A 27,739-nucleotide genomic window follows, 5' to 3' on the forward strand; every position below is an offset into this window, starting at 1 on the left:
TGATGGAATACTACTCAGCTGTAAAAAGGAATAAAATAATGCCATTTGCAGCAACATGGATAGACCTGGAGATCGTCATTCTAAGTGAAATAAGCCAGAAAGAGAGAAAAATACCATGTGATTACTCATACGTGGAATTCCCCCCCCCCAAAAAAAAGAAAGAAAAGAAAAGAAAAGGATACAAATGAATTTATTTACAAAACAGAAACAGACTCACAGACATAGAAAACAAACTATGGTTACTGGCGGGGAGAGGGACTGGGAAGGGATAAACTGGGAGTTCAAGATATGCAGATACTAACTAATATATATAAAATAGATGAACAAGTTTCTTCTGTCTAGCACAGGGAACTGTATTCAATATCTTGTTAGTAACCTATAATGAAAAGAATATGAAAAGGAATATATGTGTATGTATGACTGAAACATTAAACTGTGTATCAGAAATTGACACAACATTGTACACTGAGTATATTTTAATCAAAAAAAAAAAAAAGAGCAACATGGGCTGGATTTTGATAACAAAGACCACTTAGTCCTTTTTCCCAGCATCAGCTTAAAGTCGCTCTTAAGAATTCTTGAACAAAATGGTAACAGGTACCACCAGCAAGACTTCCACACCTGGAAAGAAATGAGCTTTTTGTCAAGATCAGGTTTATGTTACATTTCAATTGGAACTCAAGTTGAATACAATTCTATGAATTTTTCTAAAAACCCAAGAAAAACTGTCATTATATTGAAACACAGTTTCATTCTGGGAGGCTTGTTTAAAATGGAACCTATCTTAGTAAAATTGGAAAATATTTTGGTTTAGAAACCGACACTTACGATGTTGGAGTATTTAAATCATAATGTCATGGAACTTGGCTATTGAAACCAATTATAGGAATCACCAAGAATCTCTCTAGCCCGGTGAGTATCAACTTGGGTGTCAACACAGAATCACTTGGGGAGCTTTTAAAAATACTGATTCCCAGACTGCAGCCCAGAGCAGTTAAATTGGTGTCTCTGGCAGTGAAACCCAAGCCTTATTTTACAGCACCTCAGATGGTTCCAGTGTACAGGAAAGGTCAATATCCCTAGGCCTGTAACAATAAGGGGGGTGGTCCTAGGCACCTCCCAGCCTTAGTTTACAGATGAATTTGTAATTATACATTTATTTATGAGATTATTATAATAATGTAGGCACCCCCAACAGTCTGTAAACTCCATGAGAGAGGGATTGTGTCTGAGTTTTGCTCACTATTTATTCAACAAATATTTACTGAGGACTTATTCTGAGTCAGACTCTGTTCTAAGAACTAGAATTACTGCCTCGAACATAGTAGTCACTCAGTAAATGCATCTGTCAGTTACAAAAAGGCAGGAGAGAAGCAGTATACGGAAGCATACACGAAGGCAGCCCTTTGCCTAAGAAGTGCAGTTCTCAGAGTGGTCCCTGGATAAGCAATGTCCGTGTCATCTGGGAACTTGTCAGAAATGCAAATTCTTGGGTCTCACTCCAGAAATTCTGGGGGTGGGGGCTAGAAACCCATTTCAACAAGCACCCAAGTGATTCTGATTAGTGCAAAGGTTCAAGAACCAAAGCAGTAGAGGTGCTGGAGGAATTGGGAGCTGATTACATGCTTCAGATTTGGTTTTGGCATCAGTTGACAAACGCCACCTTTGGTCCTCCCACCAGCTGCCTCTTTGTCTATCACTCTTTAAGGCTCCTTACCTGCTGCAGAAAATCTTAGGATTAGAAGGGACCACTCAGGTTTTGATTCCCCAGGTATAGCTCTTCCATCAAGTGGAGGCCTCTACCTTCAAGGAAGACGAGAATGCAAGGTTGGTTTGGTTGAATCTTCTTTTTAAGGGAGTTGGCGGTGTTAGAAATCAAGCACACATAACCTCATAAATCAGGGATGGGAGTGTTTGTTGCTGGTTGTAAAATTTGACATCACCTCATCCTGCTGTTTCTGCCTTGGTAACTCCAGCCATTGGCACCCCCCATTTGTTTTTGTTTCTCCCTTGCTGGGATGGCCAAGAATTTTCAAAGAAAATCATAAAGCCTTGCTAGTTTGTTGCACTGCCCAGCCACACTGTCCAGCTTTGATGAAGCCCTCCCTGGTGCTTCTGCTCATCTTTTTGTCCCCTCTTCCCCACTCCTGATACCCGTTTTCCACTTTCCTCACCCCCAACTCCACTCTGACCTCTTTCACTCTCAGCTGTGATCTTGCCTTTCCTCTTAGAAGGTCAAGGAGTCTAACACATTGTCTCTCAGCTCCCTTCTCTCTACCTGATCTTTCCGCATCTTGTTCCTTTCTTCATATTTCATTTTATTTACAAATGATTTATGAGACCCTTTTATGTGCCAGGCACTGTGCAGCCTATAATCTTGCCGCTCGGGTGCATCCAGGGAAGGCTGATCATAAACATGCAAGGAAGCAAATACACATATGAATATACAAGATAGGATAATTATAAGTTGCAACAAGAGCCACAAAGGAAATTCAAGGTCCCCAAAGAGAGAGTAACAGAAAGAGGAAGAGATGACCTGTTTCTCCCCAGGGCTTTCCACCCTCTGTCATTGTGATTCCAGCCTGGTTTACTTCTGATTTAATTACTGTCATTTCTCTTATTCCAAATCCTTTCCTTCTGCTTACAAATAGAATTGACTCCCCTCCCCTATTATAAAACATCTTCATAACTCTGGGACTGGTTTACAATTGGTTTTTCTTTCCACCTGTCTATTGACATTGGACCTTCCAATTCTCTTCCTTAACTAGTGACAGCACTTACTGTCCCTGTCATAGCTCTCATTCTTCTTTAGGGTTACTAAACACCTAAGGATGAGAACTGTGACTTAAACATTTGATTTTCCCCCGAGGCATTGCCAGGAAAACAGTAAGTATTTGGAATGGATTGCTGTTAGCTGCTGTGGTGATTAGCAGATATTCTTAAGTAATATCTTAGTATTTCTTAATTGATTTGATGCTTTGTGCATTTTATGGATTTGAAAACCTGGAAGCTGGGAATTAGATGCTTCAACTGGGAAAGAAATGGATTCTTACTCCAAAAACTAAAAGCCAGGATCATCTGCAGCCCTGATACTGGAAAACAGGACCTCAGTAAAGGCTGTCATAGCAACACACAGCATTGCTTTGTCTTAGGCAATGTAAAGTAGCCTTTTTAAATATATGACTGTAAAGGTTACATTATTTTTAAGTATATATTCACATTTTTGCTCTGAAGTGCCCCTATTTCCCACTATTAGCAATTTCTGGAATACATGCCCAGGCCTTCTCTGGTACTTCCTCCTCCCAACAAGCCGAAGTGCCTTGTTGGGCCACATCTGATGTGCTAATAGATGCATCGTAGCACAGTAAGATGCTTAATGATGTGCTGTGGAGAGACTGCTGTCAGGGTTTGCAGGAAGAGAGACTTGTTTACAAAGTTTTACGGCAGTGAGACTAGGAAGCAGCCTCTTAGGGAATGTTGGGTTCAGGTAGACCAAGAGTGAGATGAGAGGACCCTCCAGGTGACCAGGGCCATTAGCAGGAATAAGCATCTGAAGTAGAGATGAACCAAACTGCCGGTACCAAGTTTGTTAACAATCTTTGAACTCTACTGAGTTTTACCTGAGTATATGAAGACCCAACCACAATTCAGTAAAAACTGGAGAGGGAAAGTGTTTCTACTGAATTTTTTTTTTTTCAGGGAACAAGTTGCAAAATGCAGATAATTTTCCAAGTCCCATCCACAAATACCATTCCTCTTTCTAATCAACATGGTAACATGGTGGGTGGAGATACAGAGTGTAATGGTTAATTCCTTATGAGTAAAAACCAACTTTCAATTTTTTAAATCATATGTTTTAATATTTCAAAATAGGCCATGATCAAACCTCCATAACCCCCAATTGTACATGTTATAGACCAGACAGAGGAAAACAGAGCTTCACTTTCCCCATGGTTACCCATGTGTATAGCAGTCTGTTATTTGAAGGCCTGTTTATTTAACAGAATCATCCAAACTCAGTGAGCTGAGAAGGCCAGATTTACGGGAAAGCCTTCAAATATATATCTGTTTAGGCGTGATTATTCTCCCTGGGAGAAATGGGCAAAATGTGGCAGATTTGAATTTTTCTGTGGTCATTTCTAATTCTATGCTAATATTAGACCTCAGTGTGATTAATAATATAACTCAGTTGTAGCCTCTTGATAATTATCCTCATTAGGCTCATGTATAATACCATTTTTCCTCCTATGAGAAACCCACATCATTTTACAAATTTTCACTTGCCTAATAGACAGCAGTCCTCACTTACAAGGCAAGTGCAAATTGCATTTAGATGAGTCTAGAAAAGGGAGATGCTCTCCTTTATGTAATGTTTTTAGTTTCCACCTGTTCTTTAGATGTATTTTTACTTTACTCTTTGATGAATGCCCTTTCCTACTCAGTTCTTTTGAATTTCTGATTGGAGGAGTTTCTATAGCTCTTCAAACAAGTTTAAATTGAAAACTCTTGTGTTTTAATATCCAAAGAAGTAGAATCGACTACTCCCTGCCTCTGCTGCTAATTTCATATTTTGTGCCCTTCCGTAGTTAGACTGCAAACACCTCAAAGGCAGGGATAGAGGTTGATCCACATTTATATCCCTGGGGTTTTGAGCTCAATGCTTGGCAATTGGAGATACTCGATAAGGCTGTTTGAACCAAAGGATAAATGCATGAATGACCATTCCATCCTCGTCCACCACATTAGACATTTCCTAGGTCCATGGAGGAGACACAGGGATGGGAAGATAGTGGAAATGAACAGAGGAAGGCAGGGAGGATATCTGTAAGGATGTTATGATGAAAACCCTGGATTGTACTTATGTTGGAAAAAGGGAATAAAATATGGCTCATAGACACCTTGTACAGTGTACTGGTTGGGAGCTCTCACATCTCAGGAGCGTCCTTTGTGACATGTGATCCTACCTATCTCTCTTTAGAACATTTGTTTCTGCACTCATAGCACTGAGTTGTTACAAACTCTGAAGGTTCTCACTCTTTGGGAGAAAAAATACCTGGGAGTTCAGACACACCAACAGGGTGGCAAAAACAAAGCACTTAAGATAATTTAGAATCTGTTTATATGTCAGGATATTTATGTACACATTTTAAATTTAATCTTCTTAATAACCCAATAAGATTAATATTATCCTAATTTTGAGATTCAAAATGGCTTTCCTGTTTCAGGGAAGCTTTGAGAACTACAGAAGCTCCTGTGAACTCTCCACCAAAAAACTAGAGAGTCTGGTGTAACATTTTTGGCAGTTTTTCTTTCCCCTAGTACCGTGAGGTACTGTAGTAGCGTCTCTGTGTGTGGGTTTGTGTATGTAAATGTACAATTGTATGATTTAAAAAAAATTATCATATGATAAAATTGGCTTTTCCCCTTTTGGTACAGTTCTATGAATTTGAACATATGTATAGTTTTGTATTACACCCACCACAATTAGACACAAAACAGTTCTGTCACCCTAAAGAGCTCCCTTGTGCTGTCACTTTTAGTCATACCCCCTCCCCCCATCTATATTCCCTGGCAGCCACTGACCTATTCTCTATCACCATAATTTTATCTTTTTGATAATGTTCTATAAATAGACTTAAATAATACATAACCTTTTGAGACTGGCTTTGTTTATGCAGTAGAATGCCTTTAAGATTCATGTAAGTTGTATATATCAAAGTTCATTCATTCCTGTGTGATAATTGGGATTCCATTGTATGGACGTACTGCAGTTTGTTTATTCATTTGTCCATCTGTGGTAGATGGATTGACCACCCTCCCAAAGATATTAATGTCCAAATCCCTGTGATGTTTTATTACATGGCAGGAAAGCATTAAGGTTGCAGATGGAATTAAGGTTGCTAATTATCTGACCTTAAGGTGCAGAGTTATTATTGGTTAGCTAGGTGGACCCAGTGTCATCACAAGCATCCTTAAATGGAGAAGAGGGAGTCAGATAAGTCAGAACCAAAGAGACAACATTGTGAAGAAGACTCAGTGGGTCACTGGTGACTTTCAAAATGGAAGGAGTCATGAGCCAAAGATTGCAGACAGTCTATAGAAGCTGGAAAGGGCCAGAAAATTGATTCTTCCCTAGAGCCTCCAGAAAGGAATGCAGCCCTGTCAAACAAAGCCTTGATTCTAGCCCTGTGAGACCCATTTCAGACTTCTGATCTCCAGAACTGTAAGATAGTAAGTGTGCGTTGTTTCCAGCCACGATGTACAGTAATTTGCTACAGCAGCAATAGGAAATGAGAACATCACTAAAGAACATTAGCTAGTTTCCAGTTTGGGTGATTATGAATAGAACTGCTATAAACATTTAGATACTTTTTTTTTTCATGTGAACACAAGATTTCTTTAGGGAAAATACTCCAGAGTAGGATTGCTGGCTCCTATGGTAAATATACGTTTAACTTTATAAGAAACTGCCAAACTGTTTGCTAGACTGTCTGTACCATTTACATTCCCATCAACAACATACGAGAGTCTGGTTGCTTCCTATTACCATCAGATGGTAACAAGATTATTTATTTTAGCCATTCTATAGTTGAGTAGTAGTTTTAATTTGCATTTCCCTAATGGCTGATGATGTTAAACTCCTAAAAATGTGTCTATTTGCCAACTTTATATCCTTTTTAGTGAAGTTCTAAGTCTTTTTCTCATCTAAAATTGGGTCGTTGTCTTATTGTTGAGTTTTGAGAGTTCTTTATTTTGTATATAAGTCCTTTGTTAGAGATGACTCTGCGTGAGTCTTGTTTCTGAACTCTATGCTCCGTTGATTTATGTGTCTGTCCCTTGGTCAGCACTACACATGTGTTGATTATTATAACTTTCTAGGACAACTTGGAATTGGATAGTGTGAGTCCTCCAACTTTACTCTCCTTTATCAGTATAAATATTAGCTATTCCACTCCCTTTGCCTTCCCATATAAAGTTTAAAATCTGTTTGTGTATTGGTTAAATCTATAGATCATTTGGGGGAAACTGACATCTTTACTATCTTTAATATCTCTCTCCATTTATTTAGATCTTCTTCAAATTCTTTTATCAGCATTTTTAGTTTTCAGCATACAGACCTTGTACATGTTTTGTTATATTTCTATTTCCTGAGTTATTTTAAATAGGATAGTTGTTTAAATTTTAGTTTCTAACTGTACATTGTTAGAATATAGAAATTCAGTTGAATTTTTGCATGTGTTGACTTTATACACTGCAACCTTGCTAGACTCACTTATTAGTTCTAGGACCTTCCGGAATTTCCTGAAATTTTCTACATAGACAATCATGTGTGCAAATAGGGAGATTTTTATTTCTTCCTTTATAATCTCTATACTTTTTATTTCTTCTTTATTTACTTTTTCCCTTTTGCTCTAAGATTTCCTGTACAATGTTGAATGGAAGTGGTGAGAGGGAATAGCCTTGCCTTGATTCCAGTTTAGGGGGAAAGCAACCTGTCTTCCACCATCAAGTATAATGTTAGTTGTCAGGTTTGTAGATGCCCTTTATCAGGTTCAGAAATGACTCTTCTATTCCTAGTTTGCTGATACTTTTTACATGAATAAGTGTTATATTTGTCAAATGTTTTTCTGCATCTGTTAATAACATCATGGAACTTAAAAGAAATTCTTAATATGGTATATTACATGAATTGGTTGATTTTCAAATATTGAATCAACATTGCTTTCTTAAAATAAACCTCACTGGGTCTTGGTGTAGTATTCTTTTTGTATATTGCTGGGTTCTATTTTTTAATATTTTGAGAATTTTTGTGTCTATGTTCATAGGAGATATTTGTCTGTAGTTCTCTCTCTCTCTCTCATAGTGTCTTTGTCTGGTTTTGTTGTCAGGGTAATGCAGCCCTCATGAAATAAGTTGAAAAGTATTTCCTCCTCTTCTATTTTCTGGATGAGATTATGTCGAATTGCTGTTATGCATTTTTAAAATGTTTGAATAGAATTTACCAGTGAAACTATCTGGGTCTAGAGATTTATTTTTCCAAAGGTTTAACAGATTATTTAAAAAATTATTATATAGTAAATTGAATCATTTTCTTTTGATATGTAGTTCTATGAATTTTTTTTATTGAAGTTTAGTTGATTTACAATACTATATTAGTTTCAAATGTACAACATAGTGATTCAGTATTTTTATATATTATACTTCATTCAAAATTATTACAACATAACGGCTATATTTCCCTGTGCTGTACAGTATATCCTTGTTGCTTCTTTATTTTATACATAGTAGTTTGTATCTCTTAATCTGCTACCCCTTTGTGCCCCTTCCCCTTTTCTGTCTCCCCACTAGTAACCACTAGTTTGTTCTCTGTATCTGTGAGTGTGTTTCTGTTTTCTTATATTTGTTTTATTTTTTAGATTCCACATATGGGTGATAACAGTATTTGTCTTCCTCTGTCTGACATTTCACTAGGCCTAATACCTCTAGGTCCATCTACGTTGCAGTTGACAGAATTTCATTCTTTTTATGGATGGGTAATAATCCACTGTGTGGGTGTATGTCTCCGTGTGTGTGTGTGTGTGTGTATGTGTGTGTATGTGTTTGTGTATACGTTTATCTCAGATCTTCTTTATCCATTCATCTGCTGATGGAGACACTTAGGTTCCATATCTTGGCTATTGTAAATAATGCTACTATAAACATTGGGGTGCACGTATCTTTTTGAACTTGTGTTTCCATTTTCTTCAGATCAGTTCTATGAATTTTAAGAGCATGTATGGATTTGTTCTTTTTAGGAATGTTTTAAAATACAAATTCAATTTATTTAACAGCTATTTAAGAGTTGTAGGGCTATTGGATTCTCTATCTCATCTTGGGTGAGCTTTGGTAGTTTGTGGGTTTTAAGAAATTAATCCATTTAAGTTGCTGAACTTTTTTTCCTAGTGTTGTTCATAATAGTGTTGTGATTCTTTTAATGTCTATGTGGTGCTGGGTCTGGTTTAAATCCTGTGGACCATATGGAGATTTTTGTCTTAGTAGACACTTGATCTTGTTAGATTCAGGCTACAAGTTCCAATCCACCTTCTGTGGGCCATGGTTGCAATATCACCTTAGTTTTCAAAGCCTCTTTATTGGGATCATCTTCTGTAGGTGCTGCTTAGCTTAGAATCTAGCTAAGAGCCCCTCTATTAACTCAGTTCTCAAGAATATTTGATATGCTAATAAAGGCCTGATTCAGAATACACAGATCAGGGTGAGCCCAGATCACACACAGATGTATGGGGTTGCTTCCTAAGCTCCTACCTCTCTACTCTCTCCTAGATACTTCCTGACTCCCTAAGGCTCCCCTCTTTAGTCCTCTGGCCAGAAATTTCTGCTTAGTGCTACTGTGTTGGAAGGACAGAGAGAAAGGGAAAAAATCACTGGGGTTTGGCCTGCCTTCTTGGACTTGCAGTTCCAATGAACTGAAAGGAAGATTCCCCTCCCTTAGAACATTATCTCCTATAGTTTACCATTATGGTCATGCACCTTCCACTGGATTGCCTGGGCTAGGTCGTATGGGAAATCTGCTTAGGTAGAGCTTGAGTGATGAGATGAGTGATTTGTTGGCTGAAGCTTTCCAGAGCTCAGAGCTGGAGTCCCTACGCTTGCTTACTCAGAGTGGGTGGTTACTAAGATTTTGTTATAGTAAAAGAAATCTCCAATCTCTGGGACCCATCCTTGCCCCAAGGCAGTGAAAGGAACTTTCAGGAGTTTGGGTGGTGGTGGCAATATTTTTGATTGTTTACCCCACAGCCATTCCCTCTTCTTCCTTGCTGACATGACCCTGAGTTTGTTCAGGTATCAGGCCACAGTCTCAAGCTTGCACCTTGATTATTCTAGACAAGTATGGTTATCCAATTCTCCCCAGTGATAGGCTTACTTGTGGTCACCTGACCTAGTTCTGGCCAAGGTGATAGAAGAGGAATTCAGCTGAAAAGTTTTGGAAGGGGTTTTTCTCTCAGATTTAAAAAAGAAAAAAAGACATACAATTTTTTTCTTATCCCTTCCTACTTCATACTATTATATGAGGTTGTGATTTGTGGGGCTACTGCAGCCTCTTTGCAGCCATGAGGTAAACCAAAGAGAAGTTCAGTTTGTCTTGACATTGGTGAGTGACTTAAGCAAGGTGAGGACAGCCTAATTCTAGATTTTGTATGTGAAAATTATTAATTGTTCCCCTATTGTTTAACCCACTTTTGATCAGGTATTCTGTTATTTCAGACAAAAGCATCCTGATGTGATTACCATATATGTTTTGTGTACCACCATCAACCAGTGCAGTGTTTGGCATATGGCTGGGAGCTCAATAATAGTTTATTGAGTTAGTGAATGACAGCACTGTTCAATCTTACTACTGAGTGCAGTCTGTCTTATTTCTGGTGGTGAGGTCCCAAGAGACTACCTGAGCCCTCCTTAGGTAGTCTACCTGGAGTTGCAGTCACTTGTCCATTGAATCTTTTCTTGCTTCTGCCAGTTCTTTCAGGGTTGGAGTTATGTCCACAGTCAGTAGTGCCTCCCAGATCTTCCTGAGATCAACTTTGGTCCAGATTGTGAAAGGATGACCTGATTTCATATGTTCTGTTGCTGAGTTCCTTCTAAAGAGGAACCAGGTGTTACCTTTTGCTGAACTGTCCAGCCATAGACCACTTGCCTGGGTTGCCAAATTTTGGCTATTTTTTTCCTTTTTTAAAATTCCCATCCCTTTGGAGACTGCCTGCCTGGAGCACTCTCCCCACCCCTCACCCCCAGTTACCATCACCATCCCTTGTATCTGGTCCAGGACTCCAAGCACCTGCAGCTCCTGGCCGGTGTGACCTATTTCCGTCACCCAGCACCCCCTGGGCTGGTATGGTCTGTTCTATCAGCAGACTTCCTGAGCCCTGAAGGGTTTTCTTCCTAATATGCTCAGAAGACATTTCTGTCATCTGACAGAGTTTGGTCAGATGCTAATGAACAATGACAACCATTGCTTCTTCTGCACACTCAGGAAGCTTCACCTATGATTGTGAAGTGTCAAGGAGATGCTGAGCTAGAAGAAGAAAAAGAAAATTCTCCTCTGCTCACTGTCCACTTCTAGGATTAAAGAAAGAGTCCAAGGCTTTTAGAAATCCCTGAACAAGGACATTTCAACCTCACTGTTCATAAAATCAAAAAGAGTCAACATATTTTTTATCTTACTAAAATTATTGAGAATTACATGGTGGAAATGTTTAGTGAATTATAATAACATGACCAGCCAGAAATGAAACCTGCCCAAATGCCCATAGAGTGGCAATTCTAATGTGGTATATTTATACAATGAGCACTAGGTCAATGAGAATGAAGGATCTACTATTCAACCATGTGGATGAATTTCAAAACATAATACTGAGTTAAAGAAGTCACATGCATAATATACTGTGTGATTCTATTTGTTCAAAGTTCAAAAACAGGCAAACCTACTGTGTGGTATTAAAAGTCAGGATAGTGGTCACCCTTGTGGGATTCGGAGGCTGTGACCAGAAGGGAGCATAAAGTGGGCTTTTGAGGTTCTGGTCATGTCCTCCTTTTTGATCTGGGAGCTGGTTACATGGATGTGATCAGTTTGCAAAAGTTCAGTAAGCTGTACACTTATGTGCACTTTGCTATATATGTTATACTTCAATAAAAAGTTCAAAAATAATTACATGGCCATGGAAACAAGGCCTGGATTAGAAAGCAAAGATTCACAGAATTCTAGTACCCAAAGTGAAACCCTTTATTTTATAGGGGGGCAGACTGAGTGCTCATCCACCCCAGTGAATCATCTGAAGTCCTCTTGATGAGCCAATGGTCAAGTCAGACATGGTGTCCATGTCTGATTCCAGCCCAGGGCCTTGGCTTAATGCTCTGGTGTCACCATCTTGAAATTCTTACTAATTTTTAAACAAAGGATTGAGCATTTTCATTTGACTGGTTCCCACAGATTATGAAGCTAGTCCTGTACATAGATGTTGCTTTGTGTAATATTAGTGGTATGCAAGCCAAGTATTTGTAATCAGGATCTATTTTTAATGAGCTAGGGAAATTTGTCATTTAAAGGCAAATCCTGTACAACAACAAATCAGTTTTATACAAAGAATAATCCCCTAGTTTATTTATACTACTGCTAAATTTCTGTACCACCAATGGAAAGTGAAATAATTTAAAAAATCTTGGAATGGTCTAATTTAAGAGCTGGAAAGAGATCTTTAAAATCATCTCATCCATCCCTCTTATTTTGCAGATGGAGAAAATCAGGTCTAAAGAAGGGAGTGATTTGCAAAGGGATTGAGTCAATTATGTAGGTGGAAGTCAGTGAAAACTGATCAGTGTAGTATAATAGTTGAAGACTCAGTGGTATTTGGAAATTTCTGGCAGTGTCTGGAGCTCTTCTTTTTCCATCCCAGAAAAAGCCTCTTAGCCAGGCCAAAACATTAAACTTTGCTTTTTGCAGAATCATTTACTGGAGAGAAAGCATACAGGGAAATTGATTATATTTTATATAAAATAATTACCTTAATGCAGCATCTGCTGTATGCAATGTTCACTTGGAAACAGGAATGGCTGTCAGAATGGCTCTGCCTCAGACAGTCTGTTAGCATCAACCTGACCCAGCCCAACTCAGTATCTGCCACATGCAGATGTCACTGTCCAACAAAGAGCCCGGCATCTGTCTGGCGCTCTGGGTTTGCACCTCAGCCCACCTCTGCTTTGCTTCACTGAACAGATTTAGGTGGTTGGGTCATGGCTGTGTTCTGCTTTAGATCAGTGATGTTTCTGGATCCAGAGAAAGCAAGAATTAATTAAAATTTTTAAGTAGCTAATATAAGCTAGGAGCTCTGCTAGGTGACGGGGATGAAGTATACCTCTGTTCTCAGGGAGTCCTCAGCCTGGTTGGAAAGGCAGGCATGGTTACAGGTAAGGCAGTGAGTGCTACAGTCCAGCCACTTAAAGAGTAGTGGGATAGTGGGGCTATCTGGTAGCCTGGCAGAGTGGGGAGCAAAGATGTGCTTCCTGAGTCTTAAAGGATGAGTAGATGTTAGCCTGATGAGGACCCAGGAGGGGTTTGACATGGCAGGTAAGCAAAGAACTCCAGGGAAAGTGTGATCAAAGCTAGTGAATGGCTTTGAACAGGGAAATGACTGGTAATTCAGAAAGAATTCTGGGGGACAATGGTTAGCGGATAGTAGAGGGCAAGATAGGAGGCAGTGGTCCCGGTGAGCAAAGGCAGGAGTCTAAGCGATGAGTGCCCCTCACCCTTCTCAGAAAAAATGTCTGAAAACAGTAGGCAGGTGAAGTTATCAGGACCTGGTCACCTATGAGTATGGAGGCTAAGAGAAAAGACAAGGAGGCTCCGTTTTGTGGCCAAGACAATCCGTAGAGACATCAGCAGACATGGACATTGCAGAGGAGGATTTAAAGGGAAGGGGAGGACACAGTCTGGGAGACACTGAGTTTGAGGTGCCTATGGAACATCTAGATGGATAACTTACCCCATTTGAAGCAGAAACATTTGAATCTTTTCTTAAAGTTGTCTGAATGCATGTTTGTGATCACTGGCCAACTGAATTCAAAGCTCATGTGTGCATACAATACAGTGTCATGCATCTTCATTTCAAGTGGGCATGTCATTATGTATTCATTTTTAAACTGTGTCTAAAGAGAAGAGAGTAAGGAGGTTAGAATACTGCAATTTTATTGCTAAAAGGAGCCACACGAACCACATTCCACATGACGCACAGCGAGATTCAGGTCTCCCAGTGGCAGAACTGGGACTCCAGCCTCATGCGCCATCCCCCGCCCCATGCAATTCCCCTGTGTGAAGGGCGCCACGCAGACCTCCCATTTTAAAGGAGAGCTTTGAAATGTTTTCTTCTTCCAGTCTCTATGTCTGCCTGCCACCTGATCATGGTTTTATTTTCCCCCTCCTCCTCAGGTCCCAACTTCATCCCCTGCTTGTCTTAAAACTTCTTTGAGGAGTGCTTTGAAGAAAGTTCTCATGACCTGGTAGTTGATTCCATGGTTCCCAGTGAAGTGGGAAGCCCCTGAGGTGCTCAGGTTATGGGGGTCTGATGGACATCATTTGCCCTGAGGGCGAGCAGGGTCTTGAATAGTTAGAGGCACAGGGGAAGGCAAAGCAGGAAACTTTGGATCAGCTTTTCCTCATCATGGTTCTTTTCAGAGAGAGAAATAGATTTATCAGAATCTGAGTCAAGCAGGTGTTGGCATCTTCTAGGAGGACTTTCAAAATAATTTTAAGCAATAGCGTTTGAATAATTTTGTCTGGGCCTTTCAAATCACACCCATCCTGAATTCTAAGAAGACAAATTATTATGTGTCATTGCCAAGGTTTCATTGTACATCAAATTTAGGTTTATTGGAAGTCCCTCATACCACCAGTGTCCAAGTTATAGAAATCAGCACAGACTATCTCTTTCTAAAATAATTACAGATTTATAGTAGACTATTTGCATGGGACACTGTCCTTATACCTGCATTGTCTTACTTCATCCTTTTTCTGGTGTGGAGGGGAACTTTAAGCATAATACAGAATCAAAGTTAATCTGTGAGAAGCCATCAGTATCGGCAAGAGGGAGCCTTGTCTGTCTTGTTCTGCTCCACTCTGAAAAATTAAAGCCTTGGACAATGAGATCTGTCAGCATAGCAGCCATGGAGACTGAAGTAGGTGCCCTGGGCCAGGAGCAGTGGAAAAGGAAGAAGGGAGAGAAGACAAAACTTCCAGACCCATATGAGCAGAACTTAGGGCAAAAGGGAAACTGTAAAAACATCGCGGCAGCCCTGTGCTCTGAGCGTGTCCCAGATTTGCCTTGAGTAAGACTGGGCTCTTTCTGGTGAAGGGCTGTGCCTACACACTTCACCGTGCATCGCAGCCAGGTTCTAGTCGCTTTCATGACATGTTGGTAAGGACCATGATACATGGGGATGGTAAGCCCTTGGTCAGGAATGCGTACTAATAGTGACAATTACGCGCTATCATTTATTGACCATCTACTGTGTGCCGAGCATCAGCGTAGGTTTGTAGCTGATCAAGTGGTGGCAGTGGTACCCAGACCAGAACCCAGGTCCCAGGGCTGCCTTTTCAGAGCCCTTTCCATTGCACTGTAATTGCCCAGTGTTCATAATCTCGAATGGAGCAGTGTGTGCTCATGGAGATGGAAAAGCTGTGACAACACCAAAGAATGAATCTTCATGGTGGAATTTAAGGCATGTGATAAGAGTGGACTTCGACTAGCCTTCTAAAGATAGTTCCAGATAGGAAGGCTGGCCTCCCCAGGTTAAGGAGTTACCTTTTCTTGTTTGAATGTGTATTAAGGAGAAATCTTTTCTTACTTTCTTTCTTTTTTAAAAAACACCTTTATTGTGGTATGGTTCCTGTGCAGTAAACTACACATATTTCAGATGTACAATTTGATGAGTTTTGATAGATGTACACACCCATGACACCACCACCACAATCAAGACAGCTAACGTTTCCATCTCTTCCCAAGAGGAGTAAATTTTAAATTACCGATTTATCCCTTCCCACCCCCTTTACCCCGCTGGTAACCATAAGTTTGCTCTTTATGTCTGTGTCTGTTTCTGTTTTGTAACTAGTTCATTTGTGTCCTTTTATTTTTTTTAAGATTTTGCATATAAGTGATATTATATGGTATTTTTGAATGTGTTTTAAAGTGAAACCTTGATAAGAATTCTCAACTTAGGTCATCCCTGAATGGCCCCAAGCCCACTGGAAACTTAGGCAACCAATCTCAGACTTATTTGAAATCAGACTTCCCCTAAATCAGAGATGGGAAAAGAAGGAATTTATATTCTGCTTCTTGGGCCAAGTTCTTCTTGCCATAACCAAGTTCTTTCAATTTCTGCTTAAAGAAACCTGCTGAACTCACACCTGAATGATGCAATGTGGCTCTCCCTTTCAGGCAAGCAAGAACTCCAGCTTTCTTTCAGACCATCTTTGGTGGTCTCTGTTTCTTACTGCCCAATACATATCGATTTTTAATTAAAAATATGTGTATAGTCCAGCCTTTCTGTATATTTGGAGGAGAATTTGGGGTGGGGTTGGCTTACACATCTCTATGTCTGCCACCCTGTCTAGAAGTCTGGGTAACTTCTGCAGCTTTTACAATGTTGGCTCACATTGTAATCCACAACGGTCCTCAAGGTCAGGGGAAGAAGGACACAAGAAGTTGAACAAGGAAGGAGTGCCAAAAGCATCCTCTCCTGTGATACAGAAAGGCTCTCTGCTGCCTGGCCAAGGGCACACCTTGTTCTTCACCCCAGAATCTTAGAGGCAGAAGGGCCACTTTTTGTAGTCAGGGATCTGGGTTCTCACCGTCAGCAGCCATGTGGCCTTGGGAACATTCGTCAGCTAGAGAACTTGCTGATCTGGAAAAAGAGACTTTTCACAAGACCGCCCAAAATATTTTTTTTAAACTTACGGAAAACTGGAAGTGACTATTTTCATGTGCCAGCTGCTGAAGAGCATTTTTGTTTAAAGATATACCAGGTGGAAAAACGTTTCAAGGGACATTTCAGTGGATAAGGGTTGGCTCTTCCAGGTGTCACTTGAAAGGAAAGTCACCCTCAGCGACACAGAGACGGGCGCTCCAGCCCCGTAAAACGGAGCTAGTGGGCACCGACAGTGACTACTGCAGTACCAAAGCCTGTTCCATGACATGTGTTCTTTTCAGAAAGTTCAGCAGTTTCCTTAGAACATCGTGCAGTGAATATCTACGTTAGGTTCTTAGTCTTGAAACGTGCTCTATGAAGTACGCATTGAGGCAGAGCAGGTTCCTCTCCCCGTTGGGCCTGCTGGGTAGCACCCTTCTATTTGGAATTCAGTGTTCTCATTACAATAACAACAATGCAACATAGCACATACTTTCCTTTTCCTCAGAATAAGAAACTAATTAAAGTCTCATGTTCCCTTACCATTTGTGGGTTCCTACATACCATACATGGAAATATATAAAGGGTATGAATCAAGGGAACAAATTTAAATAAAATAAATGTTATCTCTCTGTTTTGACATATATGACTTTGTAACATCCTGGAAGGCCGAATTTGAGTTTTTTTCAGATTTCTTGAGATCCCATGCTGGAATGAGATGGCAGTGGAGAGCAGACCCCTAGACTGTAGCTCACCCGCCCTCCTTTTCCCATCCCCAGTTCTAGAATGTTCTGTGAGGGACCTTGTGCACCATGTGTTAGTCTGCTCGAGCTGCTGTAACAAAATGCCACAGGCTGGGTGCCTTAAGTAACAGAAATTAACTTCTTACAGTTCTGGAGGCTGGAAGTTCCAGATCAAGGTGCCAGGCAATTTGGTTCCTGGTGAGAGTTTGGTTCCTGGTGAGAGTTTCCTTCCTGGCTTGCAGTTGCTACCTTCTTTTTTTTTTTTTTTTTAACTTGGGTTTATTTCTGTACTTTTTTTTTCATTTATGTGTCTGCCAATTCCATGCCATTTTCTTTTAAACAATTATTATTGTAGCTTTGTAGTATATGTGCATAGATATATATAGACATTTTTAATTGAAGTATAGTTGATTTACCATGGTGTGTTAGTTTCAGGTGTACAGCAAAGAGAGTCAATTACATACATGTAGATATGCACATATATATACATTCTTTTTTATATTCCTTCCATTATGGTTTATTATAGGATATTGAACATACTTCCCTATTCTACACAGTAGGACCTTTTGTTTATCTATTTTATATATAGTAATGTGTATCTGTTAATCCCAAACTCCTAATCTATCCACTCTCCTCCCTTCCCCCTGGTAACCACAGTTTGTTTTCTATGTCCATGAGTCTATTTCTGGTTTATAAGTAAAATTTGTACTTTTTTAAGATTCCACATATATGTGACATGATATGGTATTTGTTTTTGTCTGTCCGACTTACTTCACTTAATATCTCTAGGTCCATCCATGTTAAAACAGCCACATTTGGCTCTTGGCTACCATAGTCATTGCCGATCTAGAAGTCGGGGAGCAGGTTTTATGTAAGCGTGTCTCCTGGCTCCACAGCATCCTTGTCCAGAGGATATGTAACGGGTTGCATTTTCCACATATGGCCAATCCACCTATTTATCCCACGGCACATGCTCTTCTAACAGCGTGATTGACACTCCTCTCTACCAACAGGTGGGGGTCTGTGTTCCCTCCAGGCAAGGGATTGTGACTGTCTGGACCAACGCAGTGTGGTGGAAGTGAGAGTAAGTGACTTCTAAAGCCAGGTCATAAAAAGGACCCAGCTTCTGGCCACTTCTCTCTCTCTGTCTCTCTCTCTCACACACACACACTTTCTTTCAGACCTCTTGCTTTTGAAACTGTGGAAATAAGCAAAGACTACCCAAATGAGAACAAACAAAAGCTTTTGAAATCAGAGCTTGTGCAGTAGGGAGTCAGCCACCATCCCATGTGTTTGCAGAGACGCCAAGGCGGGCAGAGGAGTGGAGAGCTGTAAGTGGAGAAAAGGGAAAGCCTCAGGTGTGCCCTGATCGGCAGTGGTTGGCCTGGGGAAGCTGCCAGTGGGCCAAGTGGAAGTGGGGTGCTTTATGTGGTTGGTTAGGGAGCAGCTTTGGCTTTCTCTGGTTGATCTCAAGTTGGAAAGGGGGGCAAAAATTAGAGAAGCTATCAGTTATTGATCAAGTCCTGGCCATTTGGGGCTTATGGCTACAGAGGTTGTGGCTGGCTTCCTGGGCTGGTGGCTGCACACGGCAGGTCAGGGCTCTGCTTTCACATATGGTCTAGTCATTGTTCACTTGTGTATTCAGTCTCTAACCCAGCCACGTCTTCCCATGTGGAGAGGACCTGAGGTCTTCTGACAGCGGCCAAAACCAACTTGCCAGCTCTGGGAGTGAACACCTTGGAAGTATATCCTCCAAAGTCAAACCTTCAAATGACTGCAGGCCCAGCTGACATCGGACTACAACCTCAGGAGAGACCCGGAACCAGAACCACCCAGCTCATCTGCTCTTCAATTCACAATCCACAGACACCATGAAAAATATAAATGACTATTGTCATTTTAACCCACTAAATCTTGTGGTGATTTTTTATGCAGCCTTTATTAGATCACTAGATCACTAATAAGGGACAGGAGTGGAGCAGAAAAGGGGCCGTTTCAGAACCCCCCAAAGTGTGGAGCTTAGAACAGGGGCCTCTTTGCCTGGATCTAAGGGCAGTACTGATGAAAGGATATCAAAGTTTTGTTTGTTTCAGTATCTAGCTATTTCCTAGGGAAGGATGAGCTCATTTATACAAAAAGAGGAAGCTGGAGGACTGATTAGGGTATCTGACACCAGCTGTAGCAAAAGAGCTCTTTATCTGGATATAATATAAATAAATACACTAAAATGTCATAAGCCTGGTTATTTGCTTGATGTGTAAACACCCAAACATGTACACAGTCTGGAATAGCCACAGTGGGAGGAGAGCTGCTTAACCCAATGATGCTGTCTATCACTTTTCAAAAATGCCTGTGAAACCTCTTTCAGAATTGCCTGCGAAGCTGGATTATGAGCTTGCTGTGAAACCAGATTCATCACTCAAACTGAGACTCAGTTTGTGACCCGAGACAGCATTTCACAGCTTGATCACCCAGCCTACTCTGCAGACTTCGCTCTGAATGGCTTCGGACTCTTTCTAAAACTCCCGTACCCCCCTCTGAGGATATTTGCTGTCAGAGTTATCGTTCTCAAACACATCTCGGATTATGTGCTGCAGTGGCTCTTGGTTGCATGGAGAATTAAGCCCCAACTTCTCAGCCACATTTTCAAAACTTTCTGCAGCATGCACCCCCAACTCAGCCTCCCAATTCTGCCATCCCAGAACACACGATGCTTTCTTTACTTCCTGGTGATATGTACCATTGACTGAGCCATTATTATGTGCCTAACACTGGGCTGAGTGTTACATAGTTACATAATATCTCATTCTATCCTTCTATGATTTTGTAAGATAAATGTTATCTTTCTAATATAGATAATAATGAAACAGTGATCACTAACACTCTGTACAGTGCTTACAATGTGCTAAGCCACTGTCCATTAGAAATATGAGCCACATACATAACTTAAAATTTCTAATTGCCACACTGGAAAGTAAAAATGGAGAATTAGTTTTAATAAAGTATTTTATCAGTGAGCTTAAAATCAATATAAAAACTTACTAATATATTTCATATTTCTTTTTGGCATTGTCTTTGAAATTCACCATGCATTTTATACCTACAGAACATCTCAATTTGGACGCTAAATTTTCATCACAAATACTTGATCTATATTTAGATTTCATAAAAAGTGCAGTGGAAGAATCAGATTCACACACCCAAGTTGCTCCAAACATACTTAAAAGGTTTCTAATACCTGAATCAGTACCAAAACATCATTTCCTTTTCTATTCTCATTCCTATTGATAAAATTACTTCAATTTAAATGTTTAAATTTCAATCAATTAAAATTAAATAAAATGTAAAATTTAGTTTCTCAGCCACACTAGCCACATACCAATTGCTCGATGGCCCCATGTGGCCAGTGACTGCCTTGTTGGACAGTCCAATGTAAGCACTTCACCACTGTCCACATGAATGGACGGGGTAGGTGCTGTCATTGTGTTTATTTTACAGATAAGGAAACAGAGGCACAGAGATGTAGGAACTTGCACTAGCACACACAGCTAATGAGCTGAAGCTCACGTGGGTCTAAGCTAATAAAGGTTGGAGCCAGGATTTGAACTCAGAGTTATGTCCAAAGCCCAGGTTTTTTTTTAATCCACGGGCTACTCTGCTCTACACATTTAATTTCTCACTATTCTCCTAAAATTCTTACCCTATTATTTCTGGTCCTTTGTATTGGACTGCTCCCTCTGTCTGGAATGCCTTGCAAAGTCCATTTTGAGTGTTAATTTATTCATTCAGTCATTCAGTCAATCAAATTTTCAGCAAACGTTTGTAGTCATTTTTCAGATATCTCCCATATAGGATAGAGTGGATGTAGCCCCTGCCCTCACAGAACTTATAGTCTTTAACAGCACTTCTCCAACTTTGGTCTCAGGACCCTGTAACACCCTAAAAATTGAGGACTACAAAGGACTTTTGATTATGTGGGTTATAGCTGTTGTTATTTATTATATTAGAGATCAAAGCTAAGAAACTTTAAAAGTACTAACTCAAATAAAAATAAATGTTACAATTATTTATGTAAACATAATATATAACTATCAAAATATAACTACATTTTCCAAAATAAAAAAAATTAATGAGTGTCATTTTTTAATAACTTTGCCAATTTCTTTAATTTGTAACTTTATATAAGACAGCTGGATTCTTATCTCTGCTTCTGTCCTTAATTTGCTTCAATACATTGCTTCGTTTGAAGTATACAGGGAAAATCTGGCCTCACCCAGATGTGCAATTGGAAAAGAGAGGTGTATCTTAAAAATCTTTTCATAATTGTGGAAATTCTTTGCTACTATACCGAAAATCAGTAAGTGGTAATTTCTTAAAGACTAGCTACAATGTGGTATCTAAAACTGTGTTGATGGTAAATATATGAAGTAAAATTTTCATATATTAAAACTCACTAGTTTATCTTATACTTTCAATCAGTCTTACATATGATTTCATAACAACATGCATTGTTCATTTGGAAAACATTGATTCATCGAGTTATACTGTTCTTTCAATTGTTGATACATTTCATTATATGATGTATTAAAAAGTCACATTTATTAATATCAGCACTGATCACAACAGGAAAGTCTTTAAGTGTCAGGAAGCTGTCAACCTTGTGGTGACAAATATAATTTTTCCAAAATTCTAAGTTTTACTTGAGTGCTTGAATTTTACTGTTGGCAACGCATACTGTGAGTTGTTTTTCTTGAAGTGACAGACTTACTTTGTTCATTTTTGAGAGAATGTCTGCCAGATTCTCAGGTCCAAATAACCATAGTTTAACTGCCTGTTGGTTCTTTCAAGTGAAAATGGTACTGCCTGAAAAATGCATCCAGCTCAGTTCACAATCCAGCCAACCACACAGGTGCCTTTCCCGGAGACGACCATCGTACTTCAATGGGCAGCAGCGCTTTGTAAATTTCCCATGCAGAATAGAAGACATATGCTCAAGGGTCATGGTTTAATAAAATTAATCTTTTTTACTGCTTAATCAAGGACATTCTCAAATAAAAGTAGCATTTTTTCTCTGTGAGTGGGTGAGTGAACACTGTAAGTAGTTGCCACTGCCTTGATTCATCCTAAGGCACCAGGAGTTTTCCCACCATTGCTTTTGTGCCCCCAGTGAAGATGTCAACACAGTGAAAAAGGTGAATAACATCTTAGTTTGACCATGAAGATAGTTTTGACCTTGTGAACCTCATGAAATAGCCTCGGGGTCCCAGGGGTCTGAGGACCACACTTTGAAGACCGATGGTCTACAAGGAAAGATAATTACACAAGCACATGTGGAAGCTGACCCACTCCGAGGGGGCAAGAAGGGCCTCATGGGTATTTACAGTGAGACCAGAAATACATGTGTCAGTGACCCAGTGAATGAAGGGCAGGGCAGGGAAAGGGTGTCAGGGAGAGGCAGTAGTGAGTGTGAAAGCTGGAAAAGAGAGGCAGCCTGGAGGAACAAAAGTGTGTTTGGCTGGAACTTGAATGATCACAGGAAGAGCAGAAAGTGATGAGGCCAGAGAGGTAGGCAGGGCCAGCCTGTAAACAGCCCTGCAAATATGCTGAGGGCATCGTACCACCTCTGTTTACTCCTGAAAATGTTTAGCCTGAATCTAATCATGAGGAGGCAACCAGAAAAATCCAATTTAAGATACATTCTGCCAAACAACCTGCCTGAACTCTTAAAAAAAATGTCAAGATATTGAAAGACAGAAAAAGGCTAAGGAGTTGCTCTAAATTAAAGGAGATTAAAGAGACAGGACAGCTAAAAGCATTACATAATCCTTGACTGGATCCTAATGAAAAAGATCACCACCAACAATAAGTATAAAGGACATCATTTGGATAATTAGGAAAATTTGAAGACAGACTGTATGTTAGAGAATAACATTGTATCAAGGCTAAATTTTCTGCATGTGATCATTGTATTATGGCTACATAGGAAAATGCCTTTAATGATATTTAGGGGTGAAATATTAGGATGTCTAATTCAATTCTCAAATGACTCATCAAAAACTATACATATAAAGAAAAAGAAAGAGAGATAAGATCAATGCAGCAGAATGTTAACAATGGATGAATTTAGGTGCAGGGTGTATGGGCATTTATTTTACTATTCTTATGAATTTTCAGTAGGTTTGGAAATTTTTCAAAATAAAATGTTATAACCTAAGGAGTCTGGGCTTTATCCTAAAATCAGTGGAATCCATGGAAAGATGTTAACATAATTAAGACTCAGGTTACAAAGGATGAAAACCCAATAAAGGATCAAAACCAATTTGAACAGGAAACTTGCTGACTCATGTGATCAAATTTGATGGCAATGCTGGTGTCTGGATTTCAGAATCTGGGTCTCCTCAGGCCCTACCACTCCACTTCCAAACCTCTCTCCCTCCTGTTTCTCTGTAACATTGACCTCATTCTTTCTTTGCGACTCCAGACACGATTTCTCAGTCAGGAACCATGGCCTCCGGCAAGTGTGAGTCTATTGCCTTGCTACCCGGGAATCCTCTGCTCCCACCTGTTTGAGATGGACTGGTCCCCGGGAAGGCGTTCTGATTGGTCCTCTGGGGGCCATAGGTTCACCCCTTCCACCAATCACAGCCATAGATGGGAATGATGATAATTGGCCCCCCCTGGTCCTGCTCCTACCCCTGGGAATCAGTTACTCCTGCTAGAAGCAGGTGCCAAGATTAGACTTCCAAGAGATTTATTGAGGGAAGTGCCAGTAAAAAACAAACTTTTACTGGAGACTTGAGACTGTAATGCAGGCCTGATACCTATGAAAGAAGAAAGGGAAGGAAAGACTGAGTAGGAAGAGCCTTGAGCCACAGCCCAATTCTAAGTAATTCTTCATCAAGCTAATACAAGGTTCCCAAGAAAAGATTGCCCATCGGAAAAGTACTCCATCAGGAGGAAATGCCCCAGCTCTAGACCCCCATCATACTCAGTCATTGGCTGGGAGCAGCCTGGGGGAAGCATGGCCTTGGTATGAACACCAGAGTGGGTCTCATGGTGGAACAGTTGGAGCTTTCAGTCAGCCATGCCCCCACCTCCTCATGAGGCTCTTTAGAAGGTCTGAACTCTACACCTTATGGTTGCCACACCCTGTTGGTCAGAAAGGGAATGCGGGGGACAGAGGAAGAGGTGTGGGGCAGAAAAAGGACAAAAGCAATAGCTGTTACACTAGATTTCTCCACACAGAAAAGAATCCTACCTTTCTTTGTCTTTAAGTCCTTAGTTTTTTGAATCTCTATGTCCTTACACAGTAATTGATGTTTAATAATTAAATTTAGATTCTGAAGATAATTACAAAAGAAGAAATATAAGACAGATTCTATGAAATAACAGTGTGATCTGACTCAGCCTAGCTGGGGTGATTCCTTTGAAGGTAAAAACATGAAGGAAAAATGAAAATTATCTTAGTTGCACAATGGAGCAAGAACCAGTACTAACAGCTTACTGTGTTTCTTGCCAGTGCTTTTTTCCTATGAATATATAATATTCATTTAGAAATTGGGATCACACTCTATACACAAAATTGTAGCCTGCTTTTTCTCTCACATATTCTTCCAGGCCACCAAATATCCTTTGAAATCATAATTGTTCTTTAAATTTTTTTTTTATTTTTATGCTTTTTATTTATTCATTTACTTTTCTTTATTGAAGTATAGTCAGTTCCAATGTGTCAACTTCTGGTGTACAGTGTAATGTTTCAGTCATGCAGAAACATACTTTTTTTTCATTTTCTTTTTCATTACAGGTTATTACAAAATACTGAATATAGTTCCCTGTGCTATACAGAAGAAATTTGTTTTTTATCTATTTTATAAATAGCAGTTAGTATTTGCACATCTCAGATTCCCAATTTATCCCTTCCCACCCCCATATCCCTCCAGGAACTGTAAGATTATTTACTATGTCTGCAAGTCTGTTTCTGTTTTGTAAATGAGTTCATTTGTGTCTCTTTTTTCAGATTCCACATATAAGTGATATCATATAGTATTTTTCTTTTTCTTTCTGGCTTACTTCACTTAGAATGACAATCTCCAGATTCATCCTTGTTGCTACAAATGGACTTATTTCATTCTTTTTTATGACTGAGTAGTATTCCGTTATATAAACCACAGCTTCTTTATCTACTCACTTATCAATGGACAATCATAATTGTAATTAGGGCACATCACAGCTATTGGATAAAAATATTTGAAAGATTTCCTTGCATAAATTTTTCACTCTTAATGCTCTCCTCTAGTCTGCATACATATATAAATCCAGTATAATTTTTGACATAACTTCCAAGATTTCTAGTATATGATAGGAAATAATTACATATATTTGAATATACCCCAAATAGCTTCAGCTTCACATATGCACCCACTGGCCCACTTGCCAGAAAGTTGTTCACCATCAAATTATTTTGTGTTTCCCATGGTGTCCCCTCTGTGCTGTGGGTTTTGGTGCTGGCAGAGTTGCTGGGCTGCCACAGGCAGAGCAGAAGTCTCCAGCTCAGGCCTCACCACCTCCACTGTAACTGCTTTAAGATTCCCCAAGGGTCTGGGTCAAGCCCAGAGAGGAAGGATTCCCTCACTTTCCCATTCCAAGGAGAGTCAAATTTTCTCCTTCCAGCCTTCCTTTAACCTAGGATTGTTACCAGGAGAAACAACCAATCTCTTCAGGGAAAGTCGTTACCCCTCTCACTAGGGAGAGATTTGGTTATCTTGGCCCCAAGAAAGCAAGTGCAAATTAATTCAGTCTTGGCCTATCTCCCATAGTCTGATTCATTCTTTCTCATGCAGGATTTTTGGAGCGACAGATGCCCCATAAATGTAAATAGGTCAAGTTGATCTCACCTAAAATTGAAAACCGAAAATGTGTTGGGACCAAGAGCCACAGCTTGTGTCCCAGTCAGTTTGAGGCTGCTCATTTGGGAATAGTGAACAACAGAGGGAGACAAAAATTATAAAAATCAGGTTGCCAGACAGTGTCCAAACAACCTCCTTGCCTGTCTCCACTCCTTTAAATTCATCATAATGAGGAATGGCCTCTGACTTAAAAGCGAAGATCTAGTTACAATAGCTCGCTGTACTACTATTTTTCAAACAGATATGTTCACCAAATGATTAAGAGGATTAGGGTTCAGCTTCGTGGCTATTTATTTTAGGCCTAAAATGATACAGACAAGTGCTCAGAAGCATGAAAATCCAGAAGGTGTGTTGTGTACTCAGTTCCACATTTTGCAAATTACAGGTGTTCTGTATTTTGTGAGTTTAGCAGTTAAATGTGTCTCAGTCTAAAACAGTGTCTTGTTGATGGCACCAATGGAGATAAACAAATACACAGCTACTTCATTAAGCATAAAGATTATTTACAACATCGTAGGTATAAATAAAGTTATTGTCAGAAATGTGTACCCCTGTGGTTGTACCTTTCTGTAAAAGTCATCCAGCAGCTCATACCTTCTAACATTACCCTGCACTTGCCATGTGTGCTTGAGAATGAAAAAAAGAAACTTTAATTATGGGAGTGAATTCTGTTGGAAATGGAGAGAACACTATGCTTGCCTTCGGCTACCTGTGGTGTCCTTTATTTCTTCCCCCAGGACTCCCCTCTCCTCTGAACTCTCTCACTCCCAATGTTTACAAGGCCCTGGGATCCATTATTTCCTTCATGCAGACTAGAATTATGTGCTCTGTGAGTATCTGTGCAGCAGGGGAGGAAGGAAAGCTGGGCAAAAATACGAAGAATGTTAAAGACAGTGTGGTGGAAGGAAAATGAAATTGTCCCGCAGAAATTAACATGGTGACACAAAGGAGAAGCCAGTTCAATCGTGTTTAAAAATCATACCGCCTAATTTAATGTAAAAGAGATTAGATCATTGAGAACATGGACCCATGTTTATAAAGTATACCCTCAAATGAAAATGAATAAATAGCTTAGCTTTTCCTGGGTCAAACGTAATTTCTGATTAGAGCCCTGCTGAGCTCTGCAATGAGTTACAATCAGGAGAGAAGCCCAGTGTGTTCTGAATTTGGCTGCATTTAAAATCTGACTTTAAGATTCATTTATACTTAGAGATGGTGTTGTTGTTGTTTCTCTTTTCTGATTTGAAATGGCACAGCCACCGTGGACTGAAACTAATGGCATAAGTGACAGTGAATTTATAACAATGAAGTTTCCCTGCAAAGGTGCAGGGAGCTTCTCCCAATCTTCGAGCAGATTATAAATCATGTCGGAGTATTAGAGTGAGTAATGTCTCTTCTCAGTGTCTAAGCTGGATGCCAAAATCTTGAGATGAAAGTTTTCTTAAAGAACTAAGCTTCTGAAATACTTATCCGAGGTGTCTCTTAGGTTAGAAGTCCAGTCACCCATCCCTGCCTCTGGGAAATGCCCTCCCCCATAGTTTACATAATCGCACAGCTGTGGTTATTAAACTGGTGCACCTGGGGCACCTGATCAGACAGGAAGAGCAAAGCCTGCGAGCAACCGAGATTAAGGATGGA

The 27,739-nt window shown here is 39.9% G+C and overlaps 1 long non-coding RNA gene across 1 annotated transcript in view; it reads left to right on the forward strand.

Annotated features, from left to right (window-relative positions):
* The window catches only part of LOC116148140 (uncharacterized), a 113,730-nt gene extending 94,299 nt beyond the window's left edge, over positions 1-19,431 (forward strand). Inside the window, exons 3-4 of the long non-coding RNA XR_004131664.2 lie at positions 18,209-18,279; positions 18,841-19,431. This is a non-coding gene — a long non-coding RNA (uncharacterized LOC116148140). The remainder of the gene's footprint in view (positions 1-18,208; positions 18,280-18,840) is intronic.
* The last annotated feature ends 8,308 nt before the right edge of the window (positions 19,432-27,739 follow it).

This window comes from Camelus dromedarius, chromosome 2, assembly GCF_036321535.1.
Source record: "Camelus dromedarius isolate mCamDro1 chromosome 2, mCamDro1.pat, whole genome shotgun sequence".
Classification (NCBI taxonomy): Eukaryota; Metazoa; Chordata; class Mammalia; order Artiodactyla; family Camelidae; genus Camelus; species Camelus dromedarius.